The sequence below is a fragment of the Elephas maximus genome, chromosome 1 (genome assembly GCF_024166365.1).
Source record: "Elephas maximus indicus isolate mEleMax1 chromosome 1, mEleMax1 primary haplotype, whole genome shotgun sequence".
NCBI classification, from domain to species: Eukaryota; Metazoa; Chordata; class Mammalia; order Proboscidea; family Elephantidae; genus Elephas; species Elephas maximus.
Window position 1 is genome coordinate 31,293,068 of NC_064819.1, and position 23,674 is coordinate 31,316,741.

The 23,674-nt window shown below is 44.3% G+C and overlaps 1 protein-coding gene across 2 annotated transcripts in view; it reads right to left on the reverse strand.

Moving 5' to 3' along the window:
- YEATS2 (YEATS domain containing 2) overlaps nt 1-9,094 on the reverse strand; it is an 84,468-nt gene extending 75,374 nt beyond the window's left edge. For both annotated transcript variants that reach the window (XM_049881493.1, XM_049881501.1), the window contains exon 1: nt 8,946-9,094. The gene's annotated coding sequence lies outside the window, so the exon portion shown is untranslated. The remainder of the gene's footprint in view (nt 1-8,945) is intronic.
- Nucleotides 9,095-23,674: the final 14,580 nt, after the last annotated feature.

The window sequence follows — 23,674 nt, forward strand, 5'->3', positions numbered from 1 at the left end:
CAAACAAAATCACTAATGATATGGAAAATAAACTTCTTCTAAATAACTCCTGGCTCAAAGAGAAAATTAAAACTAAAATAACAGATTTTGTATTTAGCAATTAACAACAATGGGAACACAATGTATCTAAGCCAATGGAGATGTGGAAGGAGGCGGTCATGGTTCAGTTGTAGAATTCCCGCCTTCCATGAAGGAGGCCCGGGTTCGATTCTCGCCACGGCACCTCGGGTACAGGTACTACCCACCCTGGAGGCTTTCATGTTGCGATGATGATCAACAGGTTTCAGCAGAGCTTCCAGACTAAAACAGATTAGGAAGAAAGGCCTGGTGATCTACTTCTGAAAGTCAGCCAAGGAAAACCCTCTGCATCACAACTGTCCAATCTGCAACAGGTCACAGAGACGGTGCAAGACCAGGCGGTGTGCTAAAAAAACTGTTATTTATTAAATACATCCAGGTCACAAATACCCATTTTCCTACTATAAACAAGATGGCTTAAGAATATACACGTTGCTATATAGGGTCAGACCTAGGATCAATTTGGGCCAGTCCTCCATTTCCAATTTTGCAAAGCTAGATGTAAACAAGTTTGGGACAAAACAGCTATGCTAAACTGTCTATTCTGCTGCTTCCATTCGCTGGCGTCTTCCTTTACCCCACACTCCACCACTGCAACATACATCTTCTGGACAGAGCGAGCCATGTGAGATGTACAGAGGTCTGAGCTATTTAAGGTAAATTCTTCTTAAATTGACACAGGGAGGCCACGTACTCTGCCCACGGACGTGGTCACTGGAGAGGCTACAGCTTGTGACTGTGAAGTGGTGGACAGAAATCTGGAATCAGCAGAAAGTTATAACAGCAGATGTGGGTGGGTGTGGCTCGTGACAGGGTTCACCATGGTGTCTGAAGTGTGTGCATGTGTGTCTTTTGTGTGTTCCTCCGGCGGCTCAGTTCAGCAGGTCATGCTTCCTGCAGTCCCCCAGCAGACAAAATCACTCACAAGCAAACGTGGAGTCTGCATTATGCTCAGACAGCTCCCTAGGGTATTAACTGCACTGCAGCTACAGCACTGGCTGTACTGCTAAGACTGCGACGCAGCCACTAAAAACAATGTGCTGATACGGAAACATCTCTAAAATAAACTGTTAAATGAAAAAAAAAAAAACAACAAGGTGCAGAACACTGGGTGCGTTTTCACTCCTTCTGTGAAAACTGGGGGAGAAGACAGATAAAAGAAATACTGGCCATGCGTTTCTTTCTTGTGGAGGTTTTTCTGGAAAGATCAAAAACAGTCAACAGTAGTTGCCTTTGGGTGGTGCTTTTATTTTTCACTTAATGACTAACTATACTGTCTGAATTTTTTAACCACATGCACATATTATTTTGGGGGAGGAAAACACCAAAAGTGCTCATGTGGGAGATGGATTATAGGTGTCTGTATGTCTCTCCCTGTTTTCTTCTTGCTTCTATTTAAAAAACAAACAACTAGAGAGAACATGGAGCAGCTGGAACACGAATACACTGCTGCTGGGGTGTAAAACGGTACAATCACTTTGGAAAAGTTCAGCAGTTTCCTTACCATACGACCCAGTCATTCCACTCCTAGGTTTTTACTCAACAGAAATAAAAGTGTGTGTCCATACAGAGGCTTCTACACAATGTTCCTAGCAGCTCTGTCTGTACTAGTAAACACTGGGAACAACCCCAATGTCTACTACCAGGTGACTGCATAAACCTGGTGGCACACTGGTTAAGAGCTCGGCTGCTAACCAAAAAAAGGTCAGCAGTGCGAATCCACCAGCCGCTCCAGGAAAACTCTATGTGGCAGTTCTACTCTGTTTCCTATAGGGTTGCTATGAGTCGGAATTGACTCTATGGCAACGGATTTGGTGTTTTTTTTTTTTTTTGGATACATTCAATGTGATATATCCATGCAATAGAATATTACTCACCATTGGTGAAGGGTAAGACAGTACACAACACTGGGGGAGCCAGCACAGTTGTCCAAGACAAGGTCACGGAAGCTCCACAGACACACCCAAAATCTCTGAGGGACCGAATTGCTGGGCTGAGGGCTGCGGGGACCATGGTCTCGGGGAACATCTAGCTCAACTGGCATAACATAGTTTATAAAGAAAATGTTCTACGTTCTACTTTGGGATGTAGAGTCTGGGATCTTGAAAGCTTTTGAGCAGCCATCTAAGGTACTCCACTGGTCTCACCCCATCAGGAGCAAGAGAGAATGAAAAAACTAAAGATCCAATGGAAAGATTAGTCCAAAGAACTAACAGACCACAACTACCAGGGCCTCCACCAGACAGAGTCCCATATAACTAGATGGTACGCGGCTACCACAACTGACTGCTCTAACAGGGATCACAGCAGAGTGTCCTGGACAGAGTTGGAGAAAAACAGAGAACAAAATTCTAACTCACGAAAAAAGACCAGGCATACTGGCCTGACAGAGACTGAAGAAATCCTGAGAGTATAGCCCCTGGACACCTTTTTAGCTCAGTAATGAAGTCACTCCTGAGGTTAACTCTTCAGCCAAAGATTAAACAGGCCCATAAAACAAAATAAGACTAAAGGGGCACACAAGCCCAGGGGCAAGGACTAGAAGGAAGGAGGGGGCAGGAAAGCTGGTGATTGGGAACCGAAGGTCGAGAAGGGGGAATGCTGACATGTCGCACGGTTGGTAACCAATGTCACAAACAGTATGTGTATTAACTGTTTAATGAGAAGCTAGTTTGTTCTGTAAACCCTCATCTAAAGTAGTTTTTTAAAAAATCATTTTGATATTTAAAACAAACAAAAAGAATATTATTCACCAATAAAAAGGAATATAAGACTAATACATGAAACAACACGAGTTAACCTCAAAATAATGGTGCTGAGTGAAAGCTAAAAAAGGGTATATACAACATGGCCGCACTGATACAAAATGCAAACTCATCTACAGAGACAAAGAGCTGATCAGTGGTTGCCCAGGAGACGGGCAGGGTTACAGAGGAGAGAGAGAGAATGCAAACAGCACAGGAAAACTTTTGGAGATGATGAAATTTGTTTACTATCAACTGTGGTGACGGTTTCACAAGTGTATGCATGTCAAAACTTATCAAATGTGACACTACTCGTCTGTCAGTTTGTCGTACTGTGGGGGCTTATGTGCTGCTGTGATACCAGAAGTTATGCCACTGGTATTTCAAATTCCAGCAGGGTTACTCAAGGTAGACAAATTCCAGCAGAGCTTTCAGATTAAGACAGACTAGGAAGAAAGGCCCAGTGATCCACTTCCAATAATCAGCCCATGAAAATCCTACGGGTCATAGCAGAATACTGTCCGATATAGCGCTGGAAGATGAGCCCCTAGGTTGGAGGCATTCAAAATACACAGCAGCCACAACAACGGACTCCTGCATACTAACGATTGTGAAGATGGTGCAGGACCTGCCAACATTTTGTTCTGTTGTATGGGAGGTTGCCGTTAAGCTGGAGCCAGCTCAACGCAGCTAACAACAATATATGTGCAGTTTATTGAACATCAACTAGACCTCAATAAGCTGTTTAAAAACACAAACACACACAACTACTAAATATGATCTGCCAAAAAACATATAAAGAATACATAATGGGAACCTTCATACCTTGCTGGTAAGAATATAAAACGGTGCAGCAGCTGTGGAAAAGAGTTTGGCAGTCCCTCAAAAAGTTAAACATGACTGGCGTCTGGGGTCTTAAAAGCTAGCAAGTGGCCACCTAAGATGCATCAATTGGTCTCAACCCACCTGGAGCAAAGGAGAACACCAAACACCAAAGACACAAGGAAAACATGAGCCCGAGAGAAAGAAACGGCCATATAAACCAGAGACTCCATCAGCCTGAGACCAAAAGAACTAGATGGTGCTTGGCTTCCACCAATGACTGCCCTGACAGGGAACACAACAGAGAATCCCTGATGGTGAATGTAGACCTCAAATTCTAGTAAAAAGACCAGACTTAATGGTCTGACGGAGACTGGTGGGGCCGCACAGGTTATGGCGCCTGGACTCTCTCAGCCCAAAACTAAAACCATTCCTGAAGCCAACTCTTCAGACAAAGATTAGACTGGACTGAAAATCCACTGCCGTCGAGTCAATTCTGACTCATAACGACCCTATAGGACAGAGAAGGACTGCCCCATAGAGTTTCCAGGGAGCGCCTGGTGGATTCGAACTGCCGACCTTTTGGTTAGCAGCCACAGCACTTAACCACTATGTCACCAGGGTTTCCTAGACTGGAATGTAAGACATAAAATGATACTGGTGAGAAATTCTCATAAGACCAGATTTAATGGTCTGACTAGAAGGACCCCAGTGGTCATGGCCCCCAGACCTTCTGTTGGCCCAGGACAGGAACCATTCCCAAAGCCAACTCTTCAGACATGGATTGGACTGGACAATGGGTTGGAGAGGGATGCTGGTGAGGAGTGAGCTTCTTGGATCAGGTGGACACTTGAGACTGTGTTGGCATCTCCTGCCTGGAGGGGAGATGAGAGGGTGGAGGGGGTTAGAAGTTGGGGAAATGGACACGAAAAGAGAGAGTGGAGGGAAAGAGCGGGCTGTCTCATTAGGGGGAGAGTAATTGGGAGGTGTATATGGGTTTTTGTGTGAGAGACTGACTTCTTTTGTAAACTTGCACTTAAAGCACAATAAAAATTACTAAAAAAAAAAAAGATACTGGTGAGGAGTGAGCTTCTTAGATTAAGTAGATAAATGAGGCTAAGTGGGGAGCTCCTGTCTGGAGGCGAGGTGAGAAGGCAGAGGGGGACAGGAGCTGACTGAATGGATGTGGGAAATCTGGGGTGGGGAGAAGGAGTATCATATTGTAGGGAGAGCAACTAGGGTCCCATAACAATGTGTCTATAAGTTTTTATACGAGAAACTGCCTGAAATCGTAAACTTTTGCTTGAAGCATAACTTATAGAAAGCAGATCAGTGGTGGCCAGGGAATGAGGGCGGGGAGATTGGAATTGATTGCTAAGAGATATAGGGTTCTTTTGGGGGGTGATGGCGATGTTCTGGAATTAGAGAGAACGATGGTTGTACAAGATAAACAGTATACTAAAAACCACTGAAGTGTACACTTTAAAATGGTGAGTTTTATGTGAATTATATATTAATTTAAAAAGGATACACTGACTCGAACTAAATTGATTTAAAAATATGATACATAATAATGTATCTATGTATAAATGAGCATTACAAATAAAGTTGAAACCCCCTCCATTTACATTCTCTGACTTTCACCCTGCCTTACCCCCACATCTCTCTTACGCAGCCCCAAAGCCCCGGTGGCTTACTCTTCAGGTGAGCTGAATAAACCAGCCCTGGCTGGGGAACCAGTTCTTCTACCTCTCTGTGCCCAGTCATCAAAGTTCACAAACTTGAACATCTCACAATTACCTCCCCATGGGTTCACATTTCTCCTCTCCCTTTTTTTTCTCTCCCTTCTCTCAGCTTACTGAAACGCTATTCATCCTTCAAGAATCAAATTAAATTCCAACTCATTCCTGAAGCGCACGCCAGCCTTCACAAACGTTTTTTCCTGAATTCCCACGGAACAGACGATACAGAAGCAACCTGCTTCCTAAGTCTTGTCTTCTAGGACAGAAAGGTGCCCTGACCCCCGCCCACCCACTGTTCTGCAGCAGTGTAGAAAAGAGACCGAAAGGGGGCAGGATTAAAGGCAGAGACAGGGGTCGATTTAAGGAGGTAGCGATGAAGATTCAAAGAAAAATCTATGTGGAATGAGAAGAGAGGAAGTTCTGCTGAGAATCTTGCCTACAGAAATGCCCTTAAGGCAGGATGATGCCATCACAGGTGAACCGCAATCACGGACCCACACCTGAAGGCCCAGTTCTCCTCTCTCTACATACGCTATGATGAAACACTGGAAACAGTCCGCAGCAAACAGTACTGCATCCAGAGCACCATCACTGCTAGTGCTGAAGCAAGATGAAGGCATGTGCGACTGTACTGAAAACCTACGGGGGAAATTCTGCAAGCTGTGTGTGAAGCTGCATATAATTCAATACTTACAGAGCTCTCAACCATCAATTAGCAAACGACAAACATAAATAAAAAGACTGACAGAGGACAGGAACAGAAATTCACAGATGGCTAACGATTATGGAACAATGTTCAAACATACTAGTAATCTAGAAATAAAAAAACAAGAAACCACTTCTTATCTACCAAATTTAGTTTGAGGCCAGATGGAAGTCCGCTGTCTTGAATTAGGGGCACCGCTGTCTTTACTTCCTCCCATGTCATTCCATTGATCTAATCTGGCTTCTACCTCCCCCTCCTAGAACTCTGGTTTGTAGTATCAGTGACCAAAACCAACAACCTTCACGCTGCCAAATACAACTGACCATCTAGCTAAACATCTCAGAAGCATGGATAAGATGACCAGTTCATCTTCCAGAAACTCATCTCTCTTGGCTCCCATAAACTAGCCTCCTGCTTTTCCCTCCTACCCCCTGGCTATTCCTATCTTCTTCCTCTGTTGTTAGCTGTGTAGAGTTGGCCCTGACTCCTGGTGACCCCATGCACAACAGAACAAAACACTGCCTGGTCCTGTGCCATCCCCATGATCGGCTACGGATGGTCCGTTGTGATCCACAGGGTTTTCAATGGCTCATTTTCAGAAGTCGATCACCAGGCCTTTCTTCCTAGTCCAACTTGGTCTGGCAGCTCCACTGAAACCTGCTCAGCATAATAGCAACACGCAAGGCTCCAACGACAGATGGGTAGTGGCTACACATGAGGTGCACTGGCTGGGAATTGAAGCCAGATCTTGCAGGCGGAAGGTGAGAAATCAACCACTGAACCACCACGGTCTCCTTCTTCCTCTAAAAGACCTCCAAATGATGGAGTGTCTGAGCCTTCTGCACTTCTCCATCTATACTGTCCCCAAGGGCGCTCATATCCCACACCTTTGAATTCACCTATGTAATGCCTACTCCCAAAGTTTTATCTCTAGCCCTGGCTTCTCTCTTTCCTGAGTTCCAGACCTGTACATCCAATTGCCTCAACATATTGACTTGATAACTAATATGCGTCTCAAATTTAACATGTCCAAGATAGAACTCGTTACTTTTCCCACCTCAAATTTCTTTCCCTTCCACTCACTCTTCTCCATCTCAGTAAATGGAACCATCACCTACTTATTCAGTTGCTCAAAACAGATGTTAAAATCAAAGACATCCTTGATTCCTCCCTTTCTCCACAGCAACCCATTACCAAGTCTTGTTTATTCTACCAATAAAATATTTTTAACCCTTCCCTTCATCTCCATGGTCATCAGCCTAATCCAAGCTGTAGTAAAAAGCATCCTAACTGATCTCTCAGCTTCCACTCTTGCCCCCCTCCTCCACACAGCAGTCAGATTACCCTGCTTCTCTATATAAAACCTTCAGGGGCTTCCCACAAAAAACAACAACAACAACAAAAACCCTAATCAGGGCATCATCTGTCCCTATATTTGAAAGAGTATAAAACCCGTGGCCATCGAGCTGATTCCGACTCACGGTGACCCTATGGGACAGAGGAGAACTGCCCAACAGGGTTTCCAAAGAGCAGCTGGTGGATTCAAACCAACTTTTTGGTTAGCAGCTAAGCTCTTAACCGCTGAGCCACCAGGGGCTCCCCCCAAAATACACCCAATAATATATTTCTTTTCTTGTCTTGCTTGTCTGTATTTTTAAAAATTATTTACTATTTGTTTATTAAAAAGACTGCTGAATATTATATATTACATCACATTTTTACATGTTAAGGAAAGGGTAAATGGGAAATCTTATGTACAACTCTAATTATAACTTAAGAAATATGCATAGATGAAAATACTACCAAGCATACATCAAAACTCTAAGAATGGACATGTCAGGGCTGTGGGATTATTGGTGATATTTTCCCCCCTGTTTTTTTGATAACAACATTCATAAAAAAAAAAGATTGTTATAAACCTCACCGTCTTCTGCAATCTGGCCATAACCCACAAAACCAGCCTTTCTTCCAAGTACAGGTCCTTACTTCCCCAACCTTTCCGCCCCAACCCTTCACTGTTTCTCAGATCTGTCTGTGGCACCACCCCTGGAATTTGCTGCAACCTTTCTAAATCCTTCATGGGGAAGGGGCCGGCAGAGGTGGCTACAGGTTGGAGGGAGGTTCCAGGATTCTCTGGGGTAAAGCCACAACTTGCTGGGGCCAAACCTTACCTCCAATCCCATCAGTAGGCCACCAAGCTTGACACCTTGAGAACTTGGCCCCTGTGGCTCCAGGGACGCTGCACTCCTTGCAGAGCTCCATGCCCTCCGAAAAGGACTCCTCCCTCCACGCACCCCCAGATTCCCTCCACGCACCCCACATCCCCTCCACACCCCATGTTTCCTCCACACACCCCAGGTTTCCTCCACACACCCCCAGGTTCCCTCCACGCACCCCACATTCCCTCCACATACCCCCAGATTCTCTTCAAGCACCCCTGCATTCCCTCCATATACCCCCATTCTCCCACGCACCCGCACATTCCCCCACGTATCCCAATTCCCTCCACGCATCCCACATTCCATCCACGGACCCCGCACTCCCTCCACGCACCCCACATTTCCCCCACGCACCCCACACTCCCTCCACGCACCCCACATTCCTTCCACGCACCCCCACATTGCGGCTTCCCGCTTGCTAGACTCCCGGACATACCGCTCCCCCTACACCCTCCCCTCTCCGCAGCCCCGGTTCCCTCCCTGCCCTCGGCGCTGGGGGCTCGCGGGGTCGGGCCTCAGGGCGACCCGCCGGCGTGGGGGAGGGGCACACGTGCCCGCGCCGCCCCCGCCCAGACAATGCCCGGAGTGCGGCCGCGCGCCCGGCCGGCCCCATCCCGCTCCCGCCAACACTCACCCCTTCTCGGGGTCTCCAGCTGAGGCGCGGGCCGCCGAGCGCCACGGGAGGGCCCAGGCGAGGCGAAGGAGCGGCCGCCGCCCGTACACCCACCCCACCACGAGGCCCCAGCGCCCCAGACCCACGGAAGAGCCCGGCTAGTCCGAGCCCGCCCACCTCGCTCCGCCCCTCACGTCACAGCGGGGCGGGGCGCGCGCACCGAGGGCGGTGGCGGCGGCGCGCGCGGCCCCGGGGCGGAGCTCGCAGGGCTGCGGGCGGGGCCTGAGCCGAGCCGGGACTGGGCGGAGGCTGGGGCTGCGGCTGGACCCGCCCCCGCCCTGGCGGTGAACCCGGCCCTGGCGGTGACCCTGGGGGGCGCGGCCGGGCTGCCTGGGAGATGGGGGCGTCGGCTCTGGCAGCGGCACCCTCATTTATCATTCTCCTCCTAGAGCCAAGAAGATGGTGAATGCCAGCCCCAAGTTCGACAGAATAGCCACTCATTGAGCTGACATTCCGCAATAATAGCAATAGCCACTATGATTGGTGTGCGTGCCATCAGGTGCCAACCTCTACACGAGGTGCTAGGGACGAATGTCAAGAGTTATCACTAAACCTTTTTTACAGATGCAGAAACTGAGTCTCAGAAAGGTTGGGACTTGCACAGGTCACACCAGACCCACCGCCTCGGAGTCAATTCGGACTCGTGGCTACTCTGTAGGGCAGAGTAGAACTGCCCCATAGGGTTTCCAAGGAGGGGCTGATGGATTCGAACTGCCGACTTTTTGGTTAGCAGCAGAGCTCTTAACCACTACGTCACCAGGGCTCCGCAGATCACACTGGTGAGTGATAATCCATCAAGTCGTTTTCCTCCTAAACATTTCTTGAGCCCACTGTTCCCTCCCTTCTCCCTGTACTTCCCGAGCCAAGACCCTGTAATCTCTCCGCCCAACCATTGCAGCAGCCGCCCAACTGTCTCCAGGGATCTCCTTCTGCCCCCTCCCCGCCCCCATCAATCCGCACTCCTGACTATGTGAAGATTTACTACCGGAGCCAGAGGGTGGGCTCAGGGAGCTTCACCTTATTTTAGACTTCACATATATGTAATCCATATTTTGGATGTATATAAACCCAAAACCAAACCCGTTGCCGTGGAGTCTATCCCAGCTCATATATTTAATAAATTTAAAAAGTAATATACTCCTCTATCCCCAATAGCAAGGCTACTGCATTGCCCACAGTATGTTCTCAAAAAGTATTTGTTGACTGAATGAATAATAGGGACAGAAACTGGCTCCAAAGCCCTTTATGATGCTAGGCCTGAGGGAACAGGGGAATTTATAATAAGCCATCCTGAGGTACTGACCTTAATATGTATAAGGGGCAAAATCAAAAAAAAAAAAACCACATCGATGTCAAGTTGATTTTGACTCAAAGCAACTCCATAGGACAGGGCAGAACTGCCCCATAGAGTTTCCAAGGAGCACCTGGTGGTCAGCACTGCTGACCTTCTGCTTAGTAGCCGTAGCTCTTCACCACTATGCCACCAGAGTTTCCATACAAGGGGCAAAGACAGATCAATAATAATATTTGTGTGACAAACTTCTATTGCGTTTCTATTCTGTGTTCCATCACTTTGTGCCAGGCACTATGTTAAGCACTGAGGGTACAGACATGAACGAAACAGAGTCCCTACCCTTGTGAAGTTTAGTCTAATTATCCTTTAACAGGGAAACCTAATCTAATCCGAAAGGCCAGGAAAGGTTTCCCTGAGGAAGGAACATTAAGCTAAGCTTCAAAGAGAGAACAGAAACTGGAGAGATAAAAACAAATTTCATGGAGTAAGAGGTCACATGAGTGTGTCAATGTTCCCCCCCTTGGGTTTTAACCCTGAGTGGGTGCACAGAAATACTCAGGTCAGGGCTGAAGCCCACTTCTCCTGGCCTACCTGGAAGGCTGCCTGATTCTTGGAGAAGTCCCAGTCTGAGCAGGGCTCAGGAGCAGACGGTGGCACTGTGGAAAGAGAGGAATCTGAGATAATGCTGCTGGGTGTCTACCACTTGCAAGTGGGATGTTAGAAATCCAGGCTTCTCTATATGCCCCCGGCAGGACATGCAGCTAGCATATGGTTGAGAGCAAAGGACAGACTAATGGGTACTGTGCTGGGGGCCAGGTGACCCTGAACCAGGGGCCTCGTGGTGGACTGATTGGTGAGGAATGGCTGCGGAATGTGGTTGAGGTCCCAAGATGGGCAGTGCCAGCAAGAGCTGAAGTGTGTCTGAGTCAGCTGGCAAGAGAGCAGGGATGGAGGGATGGGGGTGGGAGGGTGGGACATCAGACTCTGAAGGCGTTTGTGATGGTTAAGATTGTGTGTCAACTTGACTGGGCTGTGATTCCCAGTGTTTTGGCCGTTGTATAAAGCTGTGATCACTTTCCTATTGAAATTTGGTATGTGATCGCCCCCATGATGGAATCAGCTGAGTGGTACCAGCAGGGGTGGGGCCTGGGGCGGCTCACTGCCCCCTCAGCCTTCATCTCTCTGCCCCCTCAGCCTTCATCTCTCTGCCTTCAGCTGTCTGCTTCCTTCCTGCTTGCGTTGCAAAGTTTGTTGGCTTGTTCTGGATCTAGCAGCTATTGCTTGTCTGACCTCTGGTTCTTGGGACTTGAGCTACCTGCTTACCTGTCCATCTTGGGATTCGCCGATCTTCACAGTCTGCGAGCAAGAGTCCTGCTCCCCAACCTGCCTCTCTTGGGTTCACTGGCCCCTGCAGCTAAGTGACTCAGGAGAAAACTTGCGGTGGTCTTGCCCGCCGACCTTGGGGATTCTTCGACCATCACAACTTGTGAGTGGGATCTCTGCTCCCCTACCTGCTCATCTTGGGTTCACCAGCTTCTGTGGCTCCGTGAATTGAGAGAGGACTCTATCCTGATCCAAGGACTTGGGACGTTCCAACCCCTACAATCGTGTGAGCTGTTTCCTTGATATAAATCTCTCTCTATATATTTACACACATTACTGGTTTTGCTTCTCTGGAGAACCCAGCCTAACACAGCATTGAAGCAACAGATCATGAGATTGCCAGCCAACAACCTCGGTTGCTGATGACAGCAGGGTAGTGGTGACCAGGAGTGACCAGGGACATGGCAGCAGAGACCAGTGAGAGCCCAGACTATAGCTCACAGCTCTGCACACAGATCTGAGGCCCCTCTGATTATTTGCTCAAGGCTTCTCCTTCATTCTATAGACCATCCTGGGAAAGTCACAGGGGAGGCGAGGAACACTTCAGGTAGGGGTACAAATTTAGGTTTAGCTCCCTCCCCATTAGGAAAGGGAGCCCACAGAACCTATGCATCATTTAAAGAGAAAAAACATAAGCCACTGCAGTCGATTCAATTCTGAATCATTGCTACCCTATAGGACAGAACAGAACTGCCCCTCAGGGTTTCCAAGGCTGTAATCTTTACAGAAGCAGACCGCCACATCTTTCTCCCACAGAGCGGCTGGGTTCGAATCACTGACCTTTTGCTTTGCAGCTGAGTGCTTAATCACTGTGCCACCAGAGCTTCTAAGGAAACAAAGTGTGCATGCCACTGTGGTGCAAATGATTAATGGACTCAGCTAGTAACCAAAAAGTTGGCGGTTCAAGTCCACCCAGAAGCACCTTGGAAGAAAGTCCTGATGATCTACTGAAAATTTGGCCACTGAAAACCTTATGGAGCACAATTCTGTTCCAACACACATGTGCTCACCATGAGCTGGAATCAACTTGACAGCAACTCGGTTTTTGGTTTTGGGTGTGTGGTGTGTATATTTCAATAACAGAGAAAATAAGCTCTACTGGGGAATTGTGCAGGGGAACCAAATTTCATGTGGAGGCAGAGAAGTGAAATCTGAAGGATGTAGGAGCTGTTGGAACACGATAAACCTGAGACAAGGTTAGAAGGAAGACTAGGCTTACCCGAGCAAGAACAGAGTTGCTGGGGATGGGGCTGAGGGTTAAGCTGAAAGAAGACCATGCAGTGCGTGGTAGTTAAGAGTGTGTGTCAACTTCACTAGGCCATGATCCTCAGTGTTTTGGCTGTCGTGTAATGTTGTGATCACATCCCTGTTGAGATTTGATCACCCCCATGATGGGATCTGCTGTGAGTAGCCTATCAGTTGAAAGGGAGTTTCCTTGGGCATGTGGCCTGAATCAAGTGTGGACAGACGTTCAGGCAGAGCTTGGGTGCTTTTGCTTGTTTGGGATCCTGCGGCTGGCTCCTGGTCATCTGACTTCCAGTACTTGGGACATGAGCTAGCAGCTTACCTGCAATCTTGCCTGCCAATTTTGGGATTCATTGATCTTCATAGCCTGTGAGCAACAACTCTGCTCTCCAGCCTGCCGATCTTGGGTTCTCCAGCCCTTGGAGTATGTGAATCAGAAGAAGCCTCTTTCCTGACCCACAGACTTGGGACATTATATTCTCTACAACCGTGTGAGCCATTTCCTTGATAGAAATCTCTCTATAAATACTTATATGCTTTTGCTTCTCTAGAAAACTCAGCCTAAGACACAGTGATTTGTAGGTGGTGGTAAGATTTTAATCTTTACCGTGAAAGCGGCAGAAAGTCATCAGAGGGTTTTTTTTTTTTTTTAATTATTTTATTATTTGTTGTCGTTGAGACAAGATACACAGTAGAACATATACTAATTCAACCACTTCTACATGCACAATTTAGTGACTCGGATTACATTCTTGACTTGTGCAACCATTGTCGCCCTCCTTTTCTGAGATGTTCCTCCTCCATTAACATAAACTCACTGCCCCCTAAGTTTCCTCCCTAATCTTTTGAGTTGTTGTTGTCACTTTGATCCCACATAGTTAGTGCTTAAAAGAGCATAATGTGCAAGGCAAATATTCTTTACTAGTTAAGCTAAACTGTTGTTTGGTTTGAAGAAGACTTCAAGGGATATTTTTGGCTTAAGTTTAAAGATTATCTCAGGGAAATAATTCCAGGGGTTCAATTAGCATCCTTAGCTCCAGAAAATCTGTATTCCACGAAATATTTAAATTCTGTTCTGCATTTTCTCCCTTTTGGTCAGGATTCTTCTATAGAATCTTTGGTGAAAATATGTAGTAGTTGTGGCTATTACTATTAATTATTAATGGAGACCATCAAGCTCTGGTCTCATGGCAAAGGAAGCAGTTGTTCATGGAAGGAGTTAGCCAAACACTCCATTTCTAGCTGAAGGAAAACTGCTTCTAATGTTCCTTCAAAACTAAAATCAAGAAAAAGCAATTGGCTAGATCAATAGCTGCATACCAGGTACCAGGAAGGAACAAGATTGGAGAATTGGGGACAAGGAGGTATGAGGAAGACGTATGTGGATACACATCTCTGAATGGGCCAAAGAAGTGAAGACATTTGTGTCTCGTGTGAATGCTCACCAAAGGATGACTTCAACAGAGGAAGATTTTAGCAATCGAATGCATAGAGTGACATGTTCTGTGGAAATCAATCATCCTCTTTCCCCAGCCACTCCCATCATTAACCAATGGGCTCACGAGCAAAGTGGCCATGGTGGCAGGAAATGAGGTTATGCATGTGCTCGGCATTGAACACTAGTGACTGCAGACCAGATGAGTTGTGGAATGACATCAAGGACATCATCCATGAAGAAAGCAAGAGGTCACTGAAAAGACAGGAAAGAAAGAAAAGACTAAGATGGATGTCAGAGGAGACTCTGAAACTTGCTCTAGAATGTCAAGCAGCTAAAGCAAAAGGAAGAATTGATTAAGTAAAAGAACTGAAGATTTCAAAAGGCCTCTTGAGAAGACAAAGTAAAGTATTATAATGACATGTGCAAAGAGCTGGAAATGGAAAACCAAAAGGGAAGAACACGCTCGGCGTTTCTCAAGCTGAAAGAACTGAAGCAAAAATTCAAGCCTCGAGTTGCAATAGTGAAGGATTCCATGGGGAAAATATTAAACAATGCAGGAAGCATCAAAAGAAGATGGAAGGAATACACAGAGTCATTATACCCAAAATAATTAGTCGATATTCAACCATTTCAAGAGGTGGCATATGATCAGGAACCGATGGTACTGAAGGAAGAAGTCCAAGCTGCTCTGAAGGCATTGGAGAAAAACAAGGCTCCAGGAATTGATGGAATATCAATTGAGATGTTTCAACAAACGGATGGAATGCTGGAGGTGCTCACTCGTCTATGCCAAGAAATATGGAAGACAGCTTCCTGGCCAACTGACTGGGAGAGATCCATATTTATGCCTAACAAGAAAGGTGATCCAACCGAGTGTGGAAATTATAGAACAATATCATTAATATCACACGCAAGCAAAATTCTGCTGAAGATCATTCAAAAATGGCTGCAGCATTATATCGACAGGGAACTGCCAGAAATTCAGGCTGGTTTCAGAAGAGGACATGGAACCAGGGATATCATTGCTGATGTCAGATGGATCCTGGCTGAAAGCAGAAGAATACCAGAAGGACGTTTACCTGTGTTTTATTGATTATGCAAAGGCATTCGACTATGTGGATCACAACCAACTATGGATAACACTACGCAGAATGGGAATTCCAGAACACTTCATTGTGCTCATGAGGAACCTTTACATAGATCAAGAGGCAGTTGTTTGGACAGAACAAGGGGCTACTGATTGGTTTAAAGTCAGGAAAGGTGTGCGTCAGGGTTGTATTCTTTCACCATACCTATTTAATATGTATGCTGAACAAATAATCCGAGAAGCTGGACTATATGAAGAAGAATGGGGCATCAGGATTGGAGGAAGACTCATTAACAACCTGCGTTATGCAGATGACACAACCTTGCTTGCTGAAAGTGAAGAGGACTTGAAGCACTTACTAATGAAGATCAAAGACCACAGCTTTCAGAATGGATTACACCTCAACATGAAAACAAAAATCCTCACAACTGGACCAATGAGCAACATGATGATAAACGGAGAGAAGATTGAAGTTGTCAAGGATTTCATTTTACTTGGATCCACAATCAACAGCCATAGAAGCAGCAGTCAAGAAATCAAAAGATGCATTGCATTGGGCAAATCTACTGCAAAGGACCTCTTCAAAGTGTTGAAGAGCAAAGATGTCACCCTGAAGACTAAGGTGTGCCTGACCCAAGCCATGGTATTTTCAATCACGTCATATGCATGTGAAAGCTAGACAATGAAAAAGAAAGACTGAAGAAGAGTTGACGCCTTTGAATTGTGGTTTTGGCAAAGAATATTGGATATACCATGGACTGCTGAAAGAACGAACAAATCTGTCTTGGAAGAAGTGCGGCCAGAATCCTCCTTAGAGGCAAGGATGGCAAGACTGTGTCTTACATACTTTGGACATGTCGTCAGGAGGGATCAGTCCCTGGAGAAGGACATAATGCTTGGCAGAGTACAGGGTCAGCGGAAAAGAGGAAGACCCTCAATGAGGTGGATTGACACAGTGGCTGCAACAATGAGCTCAAGCATAACAACGATTGTAAGGATGGCGCAGGACCGGGCACTGTTTCGTTCTGTTGTGCATAGGGCCGCTATGAGTCGGAACCGACTTGACGGCCCCTAACAATGACAACAACATGGGCTCAGCAACCTGGACTTCCACTCACCAAGGCCAACAGCCGCTGCTGAGTGCCCAATATGCCAGCAGCAGAGACCAACCATTCCTCGAGGTGATCAGCCAGCAACCCGATGACAGGTTGATTACAATGAGCTGCTTCCATCATGGAAACGGCAGCGTTTTGTTCCTACTGGAAGATACACTTAGTTGGGATACAGATTTGCCTTCCTGGCATGCAGTGCTTCTCTCAAAACTACGATCCGTGGGCTCACAGAATGCCTTACTCACTATCATGTTATCCCACACAGCATCGTCTCAGATGAAGGGACTCACTTCACAGCAAATGAAGTGCAGCAATAGGCCCCTGCTCATGGAATTCACTGGCCTTATCATGTTCCCCATCATCCTGAAGCAGCTGGCTTGATAGAACGATGGAATAGCCTTCTGAAGACATAGTTACGGCATCAACTAGGCAGCAATACCTTGCAAGTTTCGGGCAATGTTCTCCAGGAGGCTGTATATGCTGTAAATCAGTATCCAATAAATGGTGCTATTTCTCCCATAGCTGGGATTCATGGGGCAAGGAATCAAAGGGTAGAAATGGGAATGGCACCACTCACTATTACCCTTAGTAACCCACTCACAAAATTTTTGCTCCCTGCCCCCATGAAACTATGCTCTGTGAGTCTAGAGGCTTTAGTTCAAAATAAAAGAATTCTCCCATCAGAAAACACAACACAGATTCCATTGAACTGGAAGTTAAGAATGCCACCCATCCACTTTGGGCTCCTCGTGCCTCTGGATCAAGAGGCAAAGAAGGGAGTTACTGTACTGGCTGATGTGATTGATCCTATTACCAAGTGGAAAACAGATTGATATTACATAAAGGAGGTAAAGAAAAGTATGTCTGGAATACAGGCGATCCCTTAGGGCATCTCTTAGTACTATCATGCCCTGTGATTAAAGTCAATGGAAAATTACAGCAGCCCACTTCTGAAATGACTTCTAATGGCCCAGACCCTTCAGGAATGAAGGTTCAGGTGACCCCACCAGGCAAAGAACCTTGACCAGCTGAGGTAATCACTGAGGCAAAAAGAATATGGAGTGGATGGTGGAAGAAAAAAAAAAAAAAAGTGGAAGAAGGTACTTCTAAATACCAACTATGACCATGTGACCCGTTGCAGAAATGAGGTCTGTAAATGTTATGAGTATTTCTTCCTTATATGTATGCATCAAATATTTTTGTTTTCTTCACTTATAAGATGTAAATGGGGCTAGTGTATATTCCGTTGTACACGTTAGTTGTATCATGTTAGACCAAGTATGACTTTGTAATTGTCTTTATTTAGAGTTTGTGTGTGGTTTAAAGAGATGTGTACAGGTGCCAAGTTGACAAGGGGTGGATTGTGATGGTTAAGGTCAGGTGTCAACTTGGCTGGGCCATGACTCTCAGTGGCTTAGCAGTTATGTAATGGTGTTGTTTCCTGCATTTTGGGATATAATGTAATTACCTCCATGATGTGATCTGATGTGATCAGTCAATCAGTTGTAAGTGGCTGTGGTTGCATCACATATATGGACGTTTTGACAAAGCTCACTAGCTTTTGCTTGCTCTGGATCCTGCATCTGGTTCACCATCATCTGACCTCTGGTTCTTGGGACTTGAGCCAGCAGCCTGCTGTACTGCCTGTCGGTCTTGAGAGTCATTGACCTCTGAAGCCAGTGAGCCAGCAGTCTGCCATCTTACCTGCTGATCTTGGATTTGTCTACCTCTGCAGCCTATAAGGCAGCAGCCTGCTGTCTGACCTGCTGATCTTCTATTTGCCAGCTCCTGCAGCTGTATGAGTAAGAATCCTCCAGCCTGATGCTTGACCCCACGGACTTACGACTGACTTGCTAGCCTCTACAACCACGTGAGCCATTTCCTTAACATAAATTTCTCTTTTTTTAATATATACATACTTATCACATATATATGTAATATGTGTGTGTGTGTGTGTATATATATATATATACACACACATATATATATACACACACACACATACTTAATGGGTTTTGCTTCTCTAGAGAACCTAGCCTAATACACTCCCTAATTCATTCTATGAAGCAAACATAACCCTGATACCAAAACCAGACAAAGGCACCACAAGAAAAGAAAACTACAGGTAATATCCCTTATGAATACAGATGCAAAAATCCTCAACAAAATACTAGCAAACAGAATCCAATAGCATATTGAAAGACTTATACACAATGACCAAGTGGGATTTATTCCAGAAGGCAGGGATGGTTCAAGACTAGAAAATCAATCAATGCAATACACCACATCAAGAGAACAAAGGAAAAGAACCACATGATCATCTCTATGGACCCAGAAAAAGCATTTGATAAAATTCAACACCATTTGTTGATGAAAACAAATAGACTGGAATAGAAGGGAAGTTCCTCAATATGATTCAGGGCATATATGAAAAGCCAATAGCCAACATTATACTTAATGGAGAAAGATTGAGAGCTTTCTCCTCTAAATGGGGAGCAAGACAAGGGTGCTTGCTCTCACCACTTCTATTCAATATTGTATTAGAAGTCCCAGCCAGAGCAACAAGAAAAAGAAATAAAATTATCCACATTGGAAAAGAAGTAAAATTCTCTCTCTTTGCAAATGACATGATCTTATATACAGAAAATCCCAAAGAGTTTGCAAGAAAGCTTCTAGAACTAATAGAAGAATTTAACAAAGTTTTAGGGTACAAGGTCAACAGACAAAAATCAGTTGTGCTTCTATACACCAGCAATGAAAAATCTAAAAGGGAAATTACGGAAATGATTCAATTTACAATAGCATCTAAGAGAATAAAATACATAGGTGCTATTGATTGAATTGTGTCCCCTCAAAACATGTGTCAACTTGGCTAAGCCATGATTTCCAGTATTGTGTGATTGTCCACCATTTTGTCATCTGAAGTAATTTTCCTATGTGTTGTGAACCCTACCTCTATGATGTTAATGAGGTGGGATTAGTGGCAGTTATGTTAATGAGGCAGGACTCAAATCTACAAGATTAGGTTGTGTTTTAAGCCAATCTCTTTTGAGATATAAAAGAGAAAAGCAAACAGAGAGACATGGGGACCTCATACCGCCAAGAAACAAGAGCTAGGAGAATAGCACGTCCTTTGGACCCAGGGTCCGTGTGCGGAGATGCTCCAAGACCAGGGAAAGATTGATGACAAGGACCTTCCTCCAGAGTCAACAGAGAGAGAAAGACTTCCCCTGGAGCTGGCACCCTGAAATTAGACTTTCAGCCTCTTGACTGTGAGGGAATAAATTTCTCTTTGTGAAAGCCATCCACTTGTGATATTTCTGTTATAGCAGCACTAGATAACTAAGATAATAAGAATAAATTTAACCAGGACTGTGAATGATTTATACAAACAAAACTATAAAACACTACTGAAAGAGATCAAAGAAAACTTAAATAAGTGGAAAAATGTTCTGTGTTCATGGACTGGAAGATTTAATATTGTTAAGATGTCACTACTACTCAAAGCGATAAATAGATTTAATGCAATCCTGATCAAAATTCCAACGGCCTTCTTTATAGAAATGGAGAAACGAATCCTGAACTTTACATAGAATGGCAAGAGGCCTCTCACTGCTAAACCAACGTTGAAAGAGAAGAACAAAGTAGGAGGACTCACACTTCCTGATTTTAAAACAAATTATACAGCTACATTAATCAAACAGCCCAGTACTGGTATAACAATAGACACATAGACCAGAGGAATAGAATTGAGAGTCCAGAGATAAACGTAGACATCTACGGTCACCTGATTTTTGACAAGGGTGCTAAGTCCACTCATTGAGGACAGAAGAGTCTCTTCAATAAACGGTGTTGAGAAAACTGGATTTCCACATGTAGGAAAATGAAACTGGATCTGTGCCTCACACCATATACAAAAACAAATTCGAAATCGATTAAAGACCTAAACGTGAAAACTAAAACCATAAAATCCTTAGAGGAAAATGTAGGGGCAACACTGTCAGGCCTAACTTTTAATATAATTGTCTAATATAATAACAAAAGCACAAACAGCAAAAGACAAACTATATAAATTGGACCTCATAAAAATGAAAAACCTTTGTTCGATTAAAAGACTTTACCAAAAAAAGTGAAAAGACAAACTACTGCCTGGGAGAACTTCTTTGGAAGCCACATATCTGATAAGAAGCTGATAAAAGAGGACATTCAAATGACCACCAAACACTTGAGGAGATACTCAATTTTATTACCATCAGAGAAATGCAAATCAAAACCACAATGATTTACCATTTCACTCCTACTAGGATGTCTAAGAATAAAAAAAAAGAAATTAACAAATGTTGGTGAGGATGTTGGGAAATTGGAACCCTTATCCATTGCTGGTAGGAATGCAAAGTGGTAAGCCATTGTGGAAAACACTGTGGTGGTTCCTCAAAAATAAAACTAGAACTGCCAAATAACCAGCAATTCCACTCCTAGGTACATACCCCAAAGAATTGAAAGCAGAGACTCAAACGGAGACTTGCACACTAAGGCTCACTGCAGCACTATTCACAGTAGCCAAAAGGTGGAAACAACCTAAATGCCCATCAATTAGAAATAGACAAAATGTGGTACATACATACATACAATGGAATACTACTCAGCCAGTCGAAAAACCGAAGTTTTGATACATGCTACAATACGGATGAAGCTTGAAGACATTATGCTGAGTGAAATAAGTCAATCACAAAAGGACACGTATCATATGAGCTCCTGAATATAAAAAGACAGGAAAAGGCAAATGTATAGAGACCAAAGTTTATTAGTGGTTACCAGGGGTGGGAGAGAAGGGGAAGATGGATTGGTTAACGGTGATAGAAAAATTGCATTAAGAGGTACGGTTAGGTGGCGCAGTAGTTAAGAGATCAGGTGCTAACCAAAAGGTTGGCAGTTTGAATCCACCAGCTGCTCCTTGGAAACCCTATGGGGCAGTTCTACTCTGTCTTAAACAGGGTCACTATGAGTTGGAGGCAACTTGACAGCAATGGGTTTACACGGCTGATTATTGTAATTGCTGTCATAAGTCATACACCTGTAAAAAATGGCAAAAGTTTGGGTGATATATTTGCAACAACCAAAAAAAGAGTAGCTACTGAAGCTGCTTGTGTACAACCAAAAATTTCATGGGATTTGGTTCCTTGGTTTGGAGGTTTAGGTTCATGGTTTCATGAGACATCCCAGTTAATTGGCCTAATTACGTGTTTAGTGCTTCAGTTCTACCTCCAAGTTCGTTGCATAGTGCCTGTAGTCTTAAAAGCTTGCAAGTAGCCATCCAAGGCACACGATTGGTCTCTATTCGCCTGAAGCAACAGAGGAAGGAGTTGGGAATAGGAGGAGGTTATGGAACGTGTGGCTAATTGCCTCCAAGAACAACTGCCTCCTTTGCCAGGAGACCAGAAGAGCTGGCTACCATTACTACTGAACGTTTTCATCTAAGATTCTATAGAAGAAACCTGATCAAATTGAGGAAAATGCAGAACAGAATTTCAAATTCTCATGGAATCCAGATTTCCTGGTGCCATGGAGGCTGGATAAATCCGAGAACTCTTGCCTTGAGATAATCTTTAAACCTTAACCCAGAAATATCCCCTTGTCTTCTTAAAACTAAAGAATAGTTTAACTAGTAAAGAATGGATGTCTCTCTTGAACATTGTGCTCTTTTGAGATCTATCTATATGGGATCAAATTGGCAGCAGCCACTCAAAACACTACATAGGAACCCTAGGGGGCTGTGAGTTTTAATAGGGGAGGAACGAATTTGGAAAAGGAGGGTGAGAATTGTTGCACAACTCAAAAGAATGTAATCAATGTCACTAAATTGGACATGTAGAAAGTGTTGAATTGTATGTTTTGCTGTGTATATTCTCAACAACAAAAATTACAAGAAAAAAATCTTTTCTCTAGAGAGTGGTAATGCTTTAGTCTCATTTACACAGTTCTTAGTATCTGAAATGCCTGTCACCTTCTCTATGACAATATATAGAAGTTATGTGTTCACATGTCTGCATCTCCTATCAGTTTATAAACTCCTTGAGGACAGGACTGTCACATTCATTTCTGCAACCTGAGCAGGGAACATTTTGCCTGATCCATACTGAGGATTCTGGTATTTGCTAAAGAAATAAATCAATGGACAGAATCTCTAAGCTGTTAATAACTACTATTCATTATTAAGAACCACTGCCCAGTGCTGAGCTTTTTATATTCTATCTCATGTAATCCTGACAACAAGCCTACGTGGTAATAGGGGAAAATGAGGCTAGAAAAGTTAAGTATTTTTCCCAAGGGCCCATGGCATATGAACACAGGTCTGACTTCAAAGCCTATTTCTACATCACATTGCCACCAAGCCTAGTTTCAGTGTGACAACAAAGATTTTCAGAAAATCAGGTTTGGGGGGATGGCTTCACATTGCTAACTTTACGGTTATGGAATTGTGCAGTGCAGTCTCCCTTTTACCTGTCCCTCAGCTACCATTTCCTTTCCTCACACATACTAGTTACTAGCTTCTTGGTTTATCTTTCCAGTTATTTTATGCACATACTAATAAATACTCACATATATTAATATATCTTCTTCACCCCTTTTTCACACAACCACTCGGTAACATTTAAAATAAAACAGAACAACATGTTTTTGGTAAACAAAATTTAATACAACCAGTCACGTAATAATGGTTAAAAGACATTTTATTACATACAATTAAAAAAAAAATTAAAACTATGCAAGAAATGTATTTAAGCAAAGCATGTAAGTATTAATGTGGTACAATTGAATTGAGAACCATGAAATACATAGCCCCTGCTCCCCGCACTGTGGGGACCCCAGAGTCTTTAAGTAAAAGCAAATGACATTTGGCCATCACAGGCCTGTACTAGTTGTAAAGCAGATTATACTTTTGTTCAAATCTTTAATTGTGTTGCCTTAGATAGCTACAGAAATTCAACAAACATTTGAATACTCTGCAAAGAAAAGAAGCCTGTGGGGAAAGCTTATCGGGCAGGGAAGAGTAAGAGCTTTTTAAAAGAAAGTTAAATGAAAAAGTCACCCCCCTCAAGAAAAAAATAGTACACAAGAACGTAACAAAAA